The sequence below is a fragment of the Canis lupus genome, chromosome 28 (genome assembly GCF_011100685.1).
Source record: "Canis lupus familiaris isolate Mischka breed German Shepherd chromosome 28, alternate assembly UU_Cfam_GSD_1.0, whole genome shotgun sequence".
Taxonomy (NCBI): Eukaryota; Metazoa; Chordata; class Mammalia; order Carnivora; family Canidae; genus Canis; species Canis lupus.
This window is the reverse complement of record NC_049249.1, coordinates 33,124,780-33,138,149: the sequence shown is the minus strand read 5'-3', so window position 1 is coordinate 33,138,149 and position 13,370 is coordinate 33,124,780. Positions and strand designations below refer to the sequence as shown.

At 43.2% G+C, this 13,370-nt stretch overlaps 1 long non-coding RNA gene across 2 annotated transcripts in view; it reads right to left on the bottom strand.

Moving 5' to 3' along the window:
• LOC111093029 overlaps positions 1 to 10,046 on the bottom strand; it is an 87,859-nt gene extending 77,813 nt beyond the window's left edge. For both annotated transcript variants that reach the window (XR_005380721.1, XR_005380722.1), the window contains exons 1-2: positions 9,924 to 10,046; positions 8,089 to 8,268 (exon numbers count right to left, since the gene is read on the bottom strand). This is a non-coding gene — a long non-coding RNA (uncharacterized LOC111093029). The remainder of the gene's footprint in view (positions 1 to 8,088; positions 8,269 to 9,923) is intronic.
• Between the last annotated feature and the right edge of the window lie 3,324 nt (positions 10,047 to 13,370).

The following is a 13,370-nucleotide window of genomic DNA, read 5'->3' as shown; positions in this document are numbered from 1 at the left end:
TCCAAACCAGCTTTGGCAGTGGTGATCTACAACAGTAAAAGCAAAGCAATTATTGGGTGAACTGCTATGGATTTAGTTACCAGGACCCAATATCCAAATTGGGAGCTGAATTGTTGGGGTCCACCTGTCAGACTCCCGCATCAAAATGGCAAGTGCCCACTTTACTATGTTTTCTGCTGTCTCTCCATCAGCCTTAGATGTGAGACAACTGTATTTTGTCACAAGTGCTCTTTGAAACATCTTATTTGTCTCTAGAAAGGACCCTAAATGCTTTTTGAAATCATGCTAACTACTAATCATCTTAACTGCCATAAGAGTGTAATAGCACAATCTCTTGCAGCATCCGTCCTGCTTTGAATTCTTGAGCATTCTTGCCTTTTAGGTTCACCTTCAACTGACCTATATTGGCCTACACTCAAAGTGCACCATGCCCAACCACAGAATTCTCATGGAGGCCATCCAAGATGGCGGGCGGGGGGCCTTCACAGGTGCCACAGGGACTAGGCCTTTAAGAGGACATCTTAATTAGGAAAATATTAATAACAACAACAAACCAATCCTTGGGCTGCATATAGTTATAGATACCCATTTCATTATAAATAAATGGAAGAAGTAAAATGGTTATGAGAAATGTTCCCTTCATGCAGTGTTTGTACGCTCCTGGAAGTCTGGGATTTGTCTTTTTTTCTTCTTCTTCTTCTTTTTCTCATTTTGGTAAAGACCAAGATATCTCAATAGCAACATAAACACCATATTGTCTACTAGTTACTATAGCAACTGCTGTCCGTGTAATTTGCTCATGCCTAAATTAAAGCTGCCTAGGGTAGCTTTAACTTGCATCTCTCACATATGACTTTTCAATGGTGTTTTTCTTTAGTGAGAATTGTGTCTCTTAAATTGTAGACAGCACGCTGTACCACACTCTACCTTACTTGGAGTCAACTTTTGCCATTACCTGACTCTGTTTCCCTTATGACTTTTAGGCATTCAACAAAGAGAGAACATGCGGGGCACCTGGGTGGCTCAGCAGTTGAGCATCTGCCTTTACGCTCAGGTTGTGATCCCGGGATCCTGGGATCGAGTCCTGCATTGGGCTCCCTGCTGCTCCCTCTGCCTATGTCTCTGCCTCTCTCTCTGTGTCTCTCATGAATAAATAAATAAAATCTTTTTAAAAAGAGAGAGAGAGAGAATATGCTTTCTTAATGGTATATGTGCATATATGGCCTATACCTCATATTTATGTGTGTATATGTATGTGTGTGTGTGTGTGTGTGTGTGTGTGTGTGTGTGTAGTATGCCACTCCAAGAGAGTGAAGGAGGAAGGATGAAGGAGAAAGAAGTTTTCCATCTGAAAAGAACATAAGCATCTGCCCAGCTGTGAACTTCATTGCTCCTGAACTCATCAATTCTTTTCTACCTCTTCACTCAACACAATGCAAAAGGCATAACCTGAGAACAGGCATGACGGAAGGGGGAATTGAGATGCACTAAAGAAAAAGGCACAATGGTTAATCTTCTCTTCTCCAACATCCTTTCTTCAACCCTACAAAATAAACAAGTCAAGAAGTTCTTCAGTTTTGTGACTGTAGGCAATGTGGTGAATTAATGCTCCTAAATGCTAGCCCTGGATAAATGAGTTTATTGTTGAGAAAGTTCTGGACAAGCCGGGAGCCAAGTCTTATCAGCTCTGTTGTATATCCTTGCTTGTGTCCACTCTGAGATAGGGCTGGGAGAGGAACGCTGTCATGAAGAAAACTATCAAATACACCTGCCATTAGAAAATACTGCATTTAGAACTTAAGATGTATTATGTTTTTCTTAAAGAACCCCAAATTTTCAGTGGCCCTACCAAGATATGCAACAAGTTTCTCGAAAACCACATTGGCACAGAGATGCTTGCAGCTACTCAATGAACTTGTAACCAATAACCATGCACCTAGAATTAAACCAAGATGGGCTCCTTAGAAGAATCGTCAGGATCACACTGTCCAACATAGTGACCCTCAGGACAGTGTGAAAGTCTCCAAATGGCAGTTTGCGGGGTTTTTGAAGGGCTCTAGGTTCTGGTGTAAAGGGAAGCCTTTAATATTTTCAAAAGCGTTCCTGAAGCATTTCCTGTGTCAATGATTCCCATGCGGCGTTTATTAAATGGGATCCTCTTTGCAAATACTATCTCATATTCTTTCTTTTTTTTTTTCCTATAAAGCGTTATCTAAACCTGAGTGCCTTTTATGTCAGCTGCTTGCAGCAGCATGGAAGCTGGGAAACAGCAAAGAGTCGCCCGCCTCCAGCTGCAGCCAGCCCTCCCATTTGCCACTTTAATCCTCCAGACTTCAGCCATTTCCCATTTGGTCCTTCACATCATCTTGGACTAATCCGTCAAACATTTTAGACAGCCAAGCCAATCTCTGATTGCTGAGGACTTTGCCACAAGCACTATGTCCGTTAATAAGATTTTCATTTGGAAAGATGCCAGGGCATCCGTGTTTTCTATCGTATATAAATACTAAGATTTAATAGCTTCAGGTTTTGTTTAATGTTAACGTCAACTATTTAAAAAAAAAAAAATAGAAAGTCCTCAAATGCCTGGCCCGACAGTGAAATGCCCCACTGAGAGCTATTTGCAAGGGTAATGTTGTGGGAACAACATCCATCTTGGCAACAGCTTCATTAGCCCCATCTAGCTGACCTCTCCACATAATGTTGTCAAATGTGACGGGCATCAGATTATTGGGAATATGGAGATCAATAAATATGCAACACCGGCGCTTAGAATGCTTCTGGCATCGGAGCCATACGAATGCCATCTACCATGGCTCAGACTCGCTGTCATCTGTCACACCAGCTAGTAAATAGACAAGCTTAAGGGGAAGGCTATCCGTAATGGTAAAATATATGGGTGAAGATGAATTAGACAGGGAGTGCGTAGTCAGGGTTCTGATGCATGACGGGTCCAAATGAAAAACACCAGGCAAACGCTCTGGAGCAACAGCCTGCCTTCTTGGGGGGAATCGATGCAAATTCTTGCCGCATGGTCAAAAGCTGCTCTGCGGTCCTGCTTCTGTGTTTTTGAGGTCAGCTACCTAGGAGTTCTGTCTGCATCTGGGACGCTTGCTAAAAACTTGGAGTCTCTCGAGGGTGTCCTGAGACAGCCACGCCACTCACTCCCGGCAAATTCGGCACATGGGTGCGTGTCAACCACACCCCATGTCTTTCCCTATGATCGCCACCCAAGGCCCCCCAAAAAGTGCCCACACTGTCTAGTTACTTTAGCCTCAAATGCTCACATTTTGGGATCCATAGAAGAGGCAACCCGGTTAGCTGCTAAAAGACACTTCACCCCAGCTGGCGGTCCCTAGGTTGACCTTTGGAAACCAGCTCTGGTGACAAGGTCTCTGTCAGGCCACCCCGTCGAAGGTCTCCACCTGCTGCCAGCCCACCCTGCCGGGAGCCTAACACCACCACCCGCTCTCTGCACGTACCACTGCCAGAATTGCCCAGCAGCAGGCCCTTGCTCTGCCAGCAACAGTGTCTTCCAGATTCTTCAGAACAGGCCCTCCTGTTCCTAAACCCTCCTCCCCAACTCCAAAAAAGTACTTGAGTCCAGCCAAGTACACCTTTAAATAAAAGAAACTCAAAGAAGAGCAAATTCTTGAAACCGTGAGCACCGAGGATGTAAACCACACCTGTGCATATACGCAGATGCCCCTGTGCCAGAGCACACGCGTTCTCCAAACCCGGTTAATGTGGACGACCAACGACAGCCAACATGCATCCATCCCTCTGGGTTTTAAAAAATGTCACTCATCTCCATGGAAAAGAGAACAAACAAGAAGCATAAAGGTATTTTTGAAGTATACTGTTCTGAAGGTACTTGGCTAGTAATCTGCAGCCGAGGTACACACCATACCTTTTAGCACGGCTATTTATCTCTCAGGGAGAATGCTGCCGTACTTACGATAAAGGCTCTGTTGGACCTCTTCATCAATAGCAAACCTTTAAGCACAGCACATCTCATAAATAGGAGTTCCACTAACACAGACTTCAAAAGGCTAGAACTTGATAATTCAGAAATAGAGCTATATTAAGTGTTCCAGCAGTCCATCCATAAAAGCCGTCGTATATTCTAAATGCCAGAGTCCTCCGAGCAACATGACAGGTCTATTAGAATAATAGCAGGGGAAAGCATAATTACAAGTAATCATTGGCTGGAAAGGAGCTAGTTGTTTTTGTAGAGCAAAATGCCGCTCTGAGTCCCACGGAAAATGCAGCCTGAGCCGCAGTGGCGAGGGTAGATAACCATCGAAAATAACCATGGCGCAGGCCCAGCACTATTTATTTCTATTTATTAAGAACTCTTTGTATACCTTAATGTTTTCCTGGTGAAATCATCTTAATTTGAGCCCACATTTTCTTTGGATAAGATTATTATGTAATTGCTACTTAGAACCAGCCATTATTTTCTATACATTTGTTGGTCAAACAGGGTGTCTGTCTTTTCCAGCCTGACAGAGAAGATCATCCCATCAAGCAGCAGCTCCTGGTTGGCTCCATGGCGCCATATTGAATATACACCATGTGCCTCCCCCCCCACAAAGACACACACACACACACACAAAAAGAAAGAAAGAAAGAAAGAAAGAAAGAAAGAAAGAAAGAAAGAAAGAAAGAAAGAAAGAAAGAAAAAAAGAAAGCTTGACAAAGCATTAACTTTTTAATCTCCAGCCTAATGACTCTGACCACAAAAGGATAGGGCTGTTCCGTCATTAGGGGTGGCAGAGGGTGAGGCACCTGGGGGCTGTTCCCTTAAGGATGACTCTGCAGCTGATGCTAGAAACTCTACCTTCCTGGCAGCTTTTGTTCACCTTCCTCCTTAGGATTCTCTACCTTGGTCAAGCCTGTTAAAGGTTCTAAACTACAGGGAGGAAAACAGACCCCATCTGAGCCTTGTCCCAAGGGAGCCAGGGTGGGGGTCATTTGCTCCACTTTGCAGATGTGCAAGTTGAGACTCAGGGAGGAAGGAGACTCCCCAGAGGTCCCACAGTGGAGGACCTTCCCACTCCATCATCACACCCTAACAATATGCTTATTTGCACCCGATTCTCCAGCTCACTTACTTCATGGACGTGCCAGGGAAAGCGAAAGGCACATGCATGGTGCTATTGTGCAGGTGCCAACCAGGTCTCGACACACTGAAATGGGCCACATGCTCAGCCTCCAGACTCCAGGAAGATGGTGTAAAGGCTCACACCTGACATGGAAGGCAACCGCGTTCCCCACATAAAGAGAGACACATTCAAGTCAGATTCACCTGGATCTTGGCCTCCTTCACTTACTTAGCTTTTATTGATTTGGATGGACCAGATGTGGAAGGAGTTGGCAGAGAAGGGGAGTAGAGGGTGGAGAGAGATACAGACTGAAAACTAATTTTTAGCCCAGCCACAAGAAAAATGCACCTCTTGTGGCTTGACCTAATAGTAGCAGGTAGAGTGGATGTGGATCATGTGGGACAGACAGTGGGGAGCCAGTGGAGTGTATAGAAAGGCACTTGCAACCCCAGATCTTCCACTGACTTTCTAGCCATCTGATTCTGGGCCAGCGACTTAACCTTTTTGAGCCTTGATGTCCTCATCTGGAAAATGGGAGTAACAATACCACCTGCCCCACAGGGCTATTGTAAAAGCAGGAGACAACCAAGGTGATACACCCAGCATAGGGCATGGACCACAGGAAGAGCTCATTGTGAGGCCTTTCACTCGATGTGCCATAGGAAGCCAGAGGAGGGAGTGACCCACGCTCCCTGGACCTCAAGCCCCCTCAAGGCTATGGGCGCCAACCTGGTCCTTGGAGGGTAGGGGGCAGTTCTCCAACAAGCTAACACCACAGGCCTTGTTACAGCTGCCCAGAAACCCTGCCAAGGGCTCATTTTTAATAAAACCTTGATAGAAGACCCTTTTGGAGCTGTTTTCTTGGTACACTTGCTTCTCACATAGACTCAAAGCCATATTGTAAGAGGCAGGACTTAAAGTCTCTGGGATTCAGGGGCACCTAGGTGGCTCTGTCAGTTAAGTGTCCCACTCTTGGTTTTGGCTCAGATCGTGGTCTCAGGGTCATGAGATCAAGCCCTGCATTGGGCTCTGTGCGGCGTGGAAGCTGCTTAAGGTTCTCTCTCTCCCTCTGCCTCTGCCTCTCCCCACAGCACCCCCCAAAAGTCTTTGGAATTCAGTAGCATATCAATGTTGCTTATAAAGTTATAATATAAACTCCTTCCGCCCACTCAAAACATTCAGGTTTAAATTAATTTGGTTTTGAGATAGCAACACCAGGATTTCATTAAAGCAAGGTCAGAAATCCCAGGCCAGCGGATATACTTTAAAATTTAGGCTCTTAAGGAATTTCAGCCTGTCCAGGATCAGCTCTTCACCTTCTCTTGTGGAATAAAGCTCCCATGATGCTCTGCAAGACCGTATCATAAATCCAATGTACACACCGCAGAGATAAGACTTAAGAAAGAGAAGGAGGAGGAGGATGGTGGTGGTGGCACTGATGTGATGGTGACTGTGATGACCATGCAAGTGGAGAGACGGTTAGGCACAAGGTGAGTCTTGAACAAAGGATCCAGTTAGGCAAAGAAGGCCAATGCATCAGTTCATATCAGTGTGAGTCATGAACACTGGACTTCAGTTGAGTTGATTGGTTTACTCAAAGTCCTGAGACAGTACACTTGCCTTCAGCTTCTGGCTAGACTCGCTGTGGATCTCTAAACCCAGAAGTCTACTGAAAGGTTTTACACTGGAGCAAATTATCGACCCCCAACATAACCTCCTCAAGCATATCTTGGGCTTGGAAAACGCACACACAGAAGTTTACCCAAGTAAGCACAAACCTGCAGTCACATTATAAATCCACACACCTCCTGTTTTTACCAAACGCCACACGTGTCCCTGCCACTCGTTCCATGGAAACTGGCACATAGCCTGTCCCTCCCCTCCTTGGCCCCACTATTGGGTTTGTAGGATGATTTCTGAAATCACCTCTTGAAGGAAAGCCTCATTACCCAGTGACATGTTGTAATCCCAGCCAATGCTTCCAGAAAAGTTTCAATGTCCATTACATTAGCTAGCCTTAAAATTGAATACAAATCCATTTTAATCAATATGTTGTAATAAATAGATATTAAGGCGCCATAGCACTAATGTACAGGTAGACTAATTAAAGCGCCAGCATGTGCAGCACTCACATACCTCAATTTTCTCTACAAAATCCTTATTGAACCGCTACTTTAAAAAAAATAATTGCATTTGCAATTAGAAACACTGAAGTTACATTATCGATTTTCTGCTAAAAACCTTTTTAGTAAACAAGCACAAACTACATTCATTAAATGTAAGTGCTTGGAGCTATGGTGTGAAATTCAATTCAGCCATTATCATGAATTACACTGATTATTGCTATAATTATTTTCTCTTGGATACAACTGCATTTCTGTCCCTTGCTAGTTCTGTTGGACATATAACCATGTTCATTTTATAGCAAATAATACTCAACTGTAGTCCTAGCAATTACTATCACTTATACAAATCATTAAGTTAAGCTACGGGTACCTAGTAAGATTCAAAAAAATTAAGTAAAACATCCTTTTTTACTCTTGAAATAACTAATAGCATTCAAGAACAAGGAAAATTACAGATGTTAACTGATTTACATTGCAAGCTTTAATCACCTGTACTTGACTTGTCAGAAATTTCTGCTGTCCTAAACACACATTTTGAGAAGAAATTCACCAACAGAGTTTTTTTTTGGGGGGGGGAGGCGAGAGTTGAGGGTGTTTTTGTTTTTTGGTTTTTTTGTTTTGTTTTGTTTTTTTGCTTTTGTTTTTTAGAAATGAATAGTTGATGGACTGGATTCTGTGTCTGCAGCATTCTCAGGGAGGAAAAAAGCCATTATCATTTGGTGTGTTGCAAGAAAATAGATCTTATACTTTAATCAGATCCAAAAAAAAATGGCCTTGCATTGTATGTGTTTGTTTGTTTGTTTGTCTGTTTAGGAACCTTATTAATTAAACAGATTATAAGAAAGAAAACTCACCTTTACTTTTTCTTCCAGAGGCAGCTGCAGCTTTATACAGTTTTATACAGGCGAAGAGGTATTTTCAAAGGAGACCTCCTGTTCTCCCTATTGCGAGGATGGGGAAGGGTAGACATAATATTCTCTCAAGGCAGCTGTGGTCTCTGGGGGTCCTGATGAGGAACACCCTCCATAGGAAAACTGGCAGGGACAGAAAGAGGAAAGGAAGGGATGGGGGGAAAGACAATGATGTTTTCAAATTTGTGTGTACATGTATGTCTACGGAGATAGAAGCAGCATATGCCACCATAAAAGGGTTTGCAGACTCTAATCTGTGCACACTCACCAGCCTGGTAGGCTCTTGTCCCGTTTACCGAGGCCGGGCTCCCAAGCCCCTACAGGAGGAAGATCTCATCCACAAATAGCAAAAATGCTTCCTCCCATTAAGTCTAAGAGCCCTTTGGAAAGGGAGCTTCCTGGGCCTCTGTGCTAAGCGCCCCTCAGCCTCCTTGTCATCTGCCTGTATTTTTTTATTTTTGCACCAAAAGGTCCAGCACTGAGGGAGGACTTGAGTGGGAGATGTCAGTGGGGCAAGACCCCCAGCTGGGAGCCCTCAACTCCAGGTGGAAACAGGAGTCACCTTCTCAGGAACTTCACCATTTCCTCAGTAAGCAAATTTTTGTAGCACACTCCATCTACCTCATTCATGTTTATAATGTGGAGGAGAGAGGAAGATGGCCTATAGGAATCCATAAACAAAATTTAACTGAATAAGAGAGAAGGTAAATGACTGCTGTGGACTGGAATCCAGAGTTGGGGGTTTATTCCCCTGACTCAGCACCAGAGGATCCCACAAATTGCTAAAAGCCAGCCACAATTTTGGTTCAGAGCTTCCTAGTGGCCAAAGCAAAATGGAAAACAGTATCTTAGGGACATTAGACTCACTGTTTTCAAAAGAAGAAGTGTATCTTTAGAAATTAGTAAAAAATCTTTTTTTAGTCTTTTAGTCTGAGAAGAAAAACGTAAACAAAATCTGACATGAAGTTTAGAAACCAAGAATTAAAGGTATCTTTTTTAAAAAGACAGATATTACCTCTTTCTTAGATTTTGTTTTTTCATGTAATATGCTCTGAAGAGCATCAGTGAAAACTCCGATGCTATCTTTAACTATAAGGAGGATAAAAAGAAAGAAAGTAGGACAAAATAGTGTTGTCCGCACATCTTGAAAGCAGAGAGATAGTGTGTGTTCACAACATTATGCCAGATGTAAATTAGCTGATTTATGCCATCGTTCTGGACTAATTCGAATTTTTCCAGGGCAGCTAAAAGAATTTTCTGACCATTTTTGTTCCTTTAAATATTAATTGGTATCACACCTTCAGTACAAAGAAGCCATTTTACAATTCTTAAAAAAAAAAAAACTTAAGACTCTTTTTTTAAAAGACTATTACTTGCTTCTTATGCTATCTGGGAAACTACCTGCAATAACTGACTACAATTTAAAAATAATCAGAAGTCAGAATTTTCAGCACCCTCCTTTTATCAATTTTAAATGAATGGGCTTTTTTTTTTTTAATTAATGCAACTGATAGTAATGACAGACACATATCACAGGAAACAGTGAAAGGAGGAGACAGGTGCCACTCCCACACAGGCCGGGGCACAGACGCACGTGTCTTGCAGCCCCAGGGAAGAAAGGATTTTTTTTTTTTAAATACTAACAATTTGGCTACATCCGGTTATCTGTCTGGTGTTGGGTGTTTTCCTGGGGAATGACATTGAAGATTTCAATAGGCGGGCTTGAAAATTCAGAAGAGGGAAAATTAAATTCCTGGAGATAGTCAAGAAGAACTTACTCATAAAGAGCCTTTTCCGCAGGAGCTCGGAAGCCTGTAATATGACCTTCAAAGTAAAAACGGTTTGTTGCATTAGTTCTGCTCAGCTGACCATGAATACTAATTGCAGGAAGAATTGACTGGGCCCAATACCTGGGGGCAGGAACACACAAAAGTGGCCAGGCAAGGCAAACAATGAATAAGGATTAAAAAAAGAAAAAAGAAAAAAGAAAAAAAACTGAGCATCCACACTCCTATTCAACTATGTGATCTGCACCAAAACCCAAAATTACAATGAAGCCAGTATCTGCCCCTTGCCCCCCAGAGACCAGAGGAAAGAAGAGAGGCAGCCACAGAGAGATTGGGTTTTTTTGGGGGTAGAAATAATGCATGCCTTTGCTCCTATATCTCTTATGCACCCTCTCCCCTTCGACCCCCTCTTCCCTATCTGCTGGGAGGAGGGAGGATTGCAATCCCCGCACAGGGTCAGAAACTTGACTTCTGTGGGCCAAGTGTCCTTGCACAGTATCTCCACATGAGAGGCAACCGGTTGGTGGAAAGAAGCCTCTGGGGGTAAAGATGGGCTTGAATATGAATTCCAAGCTCTGTGATTTAAACTTACTGGCTAGAACTTAAGCAAGTCACTAATAGGACTCGGGCGTCCTTGGGCCTCAGAGTCCTCCTCTGTAAAATGGAGACAAAAATACCCAGCTCACACAATCCTGAAGACAAAATGAGATGTGTTTCCAGCAGTGTCCAGTACATGGTAAGTCTGGAACAAATACTACCTTCTGAATATTTCCCACAGACAAGGAAGCTGCTGGAAATTCCAACCACACAGTATCCCCGCCCCTTCCTGGAAAGAGGAGCCTCCATCCACCCCCAGCACAGCTGACTGGCCAGATTAGAACAGGCTCAACCAAGCCCATTCTCTCTTCCTGGACTGTGGACTTGGGCCTGAGGTCCTGAAGGAGGCCCCGTGGGAGAGGGAGCTGGGGGATGGGGTGCCGGGCACTGCTTCCCTGAGCCGTGCACTTAAGCTGAAAAAAACCCAGCAATGTGCTGGAATCATGGAATCAGCTCATGCGTACTAGCTCCCAAGAGCTGATCTCTAAGCCATCAGGAATTTCGTGAGTGAAATTTGTTAACGCAGCCATTATTTAAAATTAAATTATGTAAACTTACAATTAAATAAATTCTATTAAAAACAAAGGTAATACTCCAAAAAAAATCACTTCCTAATTATTCTGCATTATGGTTACATTTATTATTATTATTTTACATTTTATTAGTGTCTCTGCTCCTGAAAGCCTGGTGAAAATGCTGTATAATGGTGTGCTATTGGACATCTTTTCCCAGCTCCACTTTCACGTTGGTAGCTCTGGATCAGCCATGGTGGGAGGATTTGCATGATGGGAATTGGCAAACACTCCGAATCCAGGCTTTCTCCCGCTAGAAAGCTGGTTGGTGGACATCTACCAGAATACCAGGGGAAGCAAACTTGTAACAGAGGGAAAACAGAGAGGAAAGACAGCAGATTTGAGGTGCACGCGGTAAGCTCTCCTACTCAGCACCGCTCCATCCCAAGGATCTAGCTGCACTGTTCCTGGGTTCTAGAAAAACTCCCCTGCATGCTTACAGTGTATTTCTTTGTTAAGCTGAAATCAGCTCAGGTTGGTTTCTGTGTCCCATTCTTAACCAACGACCAAGACATAAAACCAATGAGAACATCACACTCCCTCTTTGGAGGTCATTTTAATCTATCCTTAGCTAAGCATAATAATAAAGCCACTGTTGAGATTTTTTTTTTTTAATTTCTGTATAATACACCTGCTATTTCTTCCTCATCGCCTAGAACAATCGTGCGTGAGTCTCATTGGCTGGATCCCACAGGTCTTCTCTTACTTCACAGCAGGACTTGGTGCTGCTCAGGACTTATGTGACTCTAAGCTGTGCATTAATTACTGTGACACCACACCAATGATCCAATTAGGCCTTAAATGTTTACTTAAGACAAAGCTCTGTTCCTCAAAGAAAGATCGGGTGGCTGGAGAGAAACTCAACATGTGGCATGCTAGGTGATCCGAGAGCTTGCTTTTCACAGATCAGGTGGGCCAATTACATTTCCCAGGATGATTTAAAAAAAATGCTTTTAACCTTCAATTTTTCCCTTCAAAGAAGCAGAGGCATCAACTGCTTGCTTGTTCCACCTCTCCTGCCTCCCCCACCCCAACTTCCCCCCTTTGCTAAATGTTTGTTTGCTTTCAATAATGGTTCCCTGAACGCTGCAGTCTGCAGCCTCTTCAAATCTGTTGGTTTTCTAGATATTGAAATGACATATGCTCCCTAAATGGGAAAGAAGTGGTAATGGCAGGAACCCATTCAGAGTGATGCTCCTCATTGGGTATGGCAGGTGGGCTATCCTGGTGCCTGCACAGAAAGGTGAGCTTAAGTACAAACAGCACATGAATTGCACATGGTGATTTAAAAATGCACGGCCAGCGTTAACACACACACCACCAGCTCCTACCACGAACTAATGCCTTCTGAAGCAGGCAGGGGTAACAATTGCTAAAACATGCATCTTGGCAGCAAATTCAAGTTCAACTCTCTATCTCATCAAAATCCTAAATATATCCAAATTCCCCTTTGCTCCCACACCAGAATTAGGATTTGGAGAGCCAACTATTTAACCTGCCATCAGATCTACTCAATAATCTGAAAACTCATCAGCCAGCATGGAAATCACACATAAATATCTGGATTAACAGATGATGATTCATTTCTCAAGAGTCTTTAGGGTGGGAACACCTGGTGGCTCAGTGGTTAAGCGTCTGACTTTGGTTCAGGGCGTGATCCTGGAGTCCAGGATCAAGGCCCACATCGGCCTCCCTGCATGGAGCCTGCTTCTCTCTCTCTTTCTCTGTGTCTCTCATGAATAAATAAATAAAATCTTTAAAAAAAATTTTTTTTAAGTCTTTAGGGTGACCACATTTAAAGACAGCTATTCTAAAGCTCACTTTTTCCCCCTCGAGGCTTATTGTTACTCATGTATGATTTCTATCCAGCTACAAGTTAGGGTTTTCCTTTATGAGGAAGGTCAGCAAACTGTAGCCTCAGGCCAAATCTGGACTTCCACCTATTTTTGTATGGCCCGTGAGCTCACAATGGGTTTTAGTTTTTGCATTTTTTTTAAAAAAGTGTTTTTTTTTTAATCCAAAGAAGAATCCTCCATGACATATGATAATTACATGAAATTCAATTTTCAGTATCCATAAGTAATGTTTTATTGAAACACAATCCCATTCCCCTTCATTATGTGTTATCTGTGGCTGCTTTCACATGTCAGTAGCAGAGTTGTGTAGTTGAGTGGGAGACTGTATAGCCTGCAAAACCTGAAGTATTTACTAACCACCCTTTACAGGAAAAGTTAGCCACCCCCTGGTCCAGGACATAGAGATCGGCTGG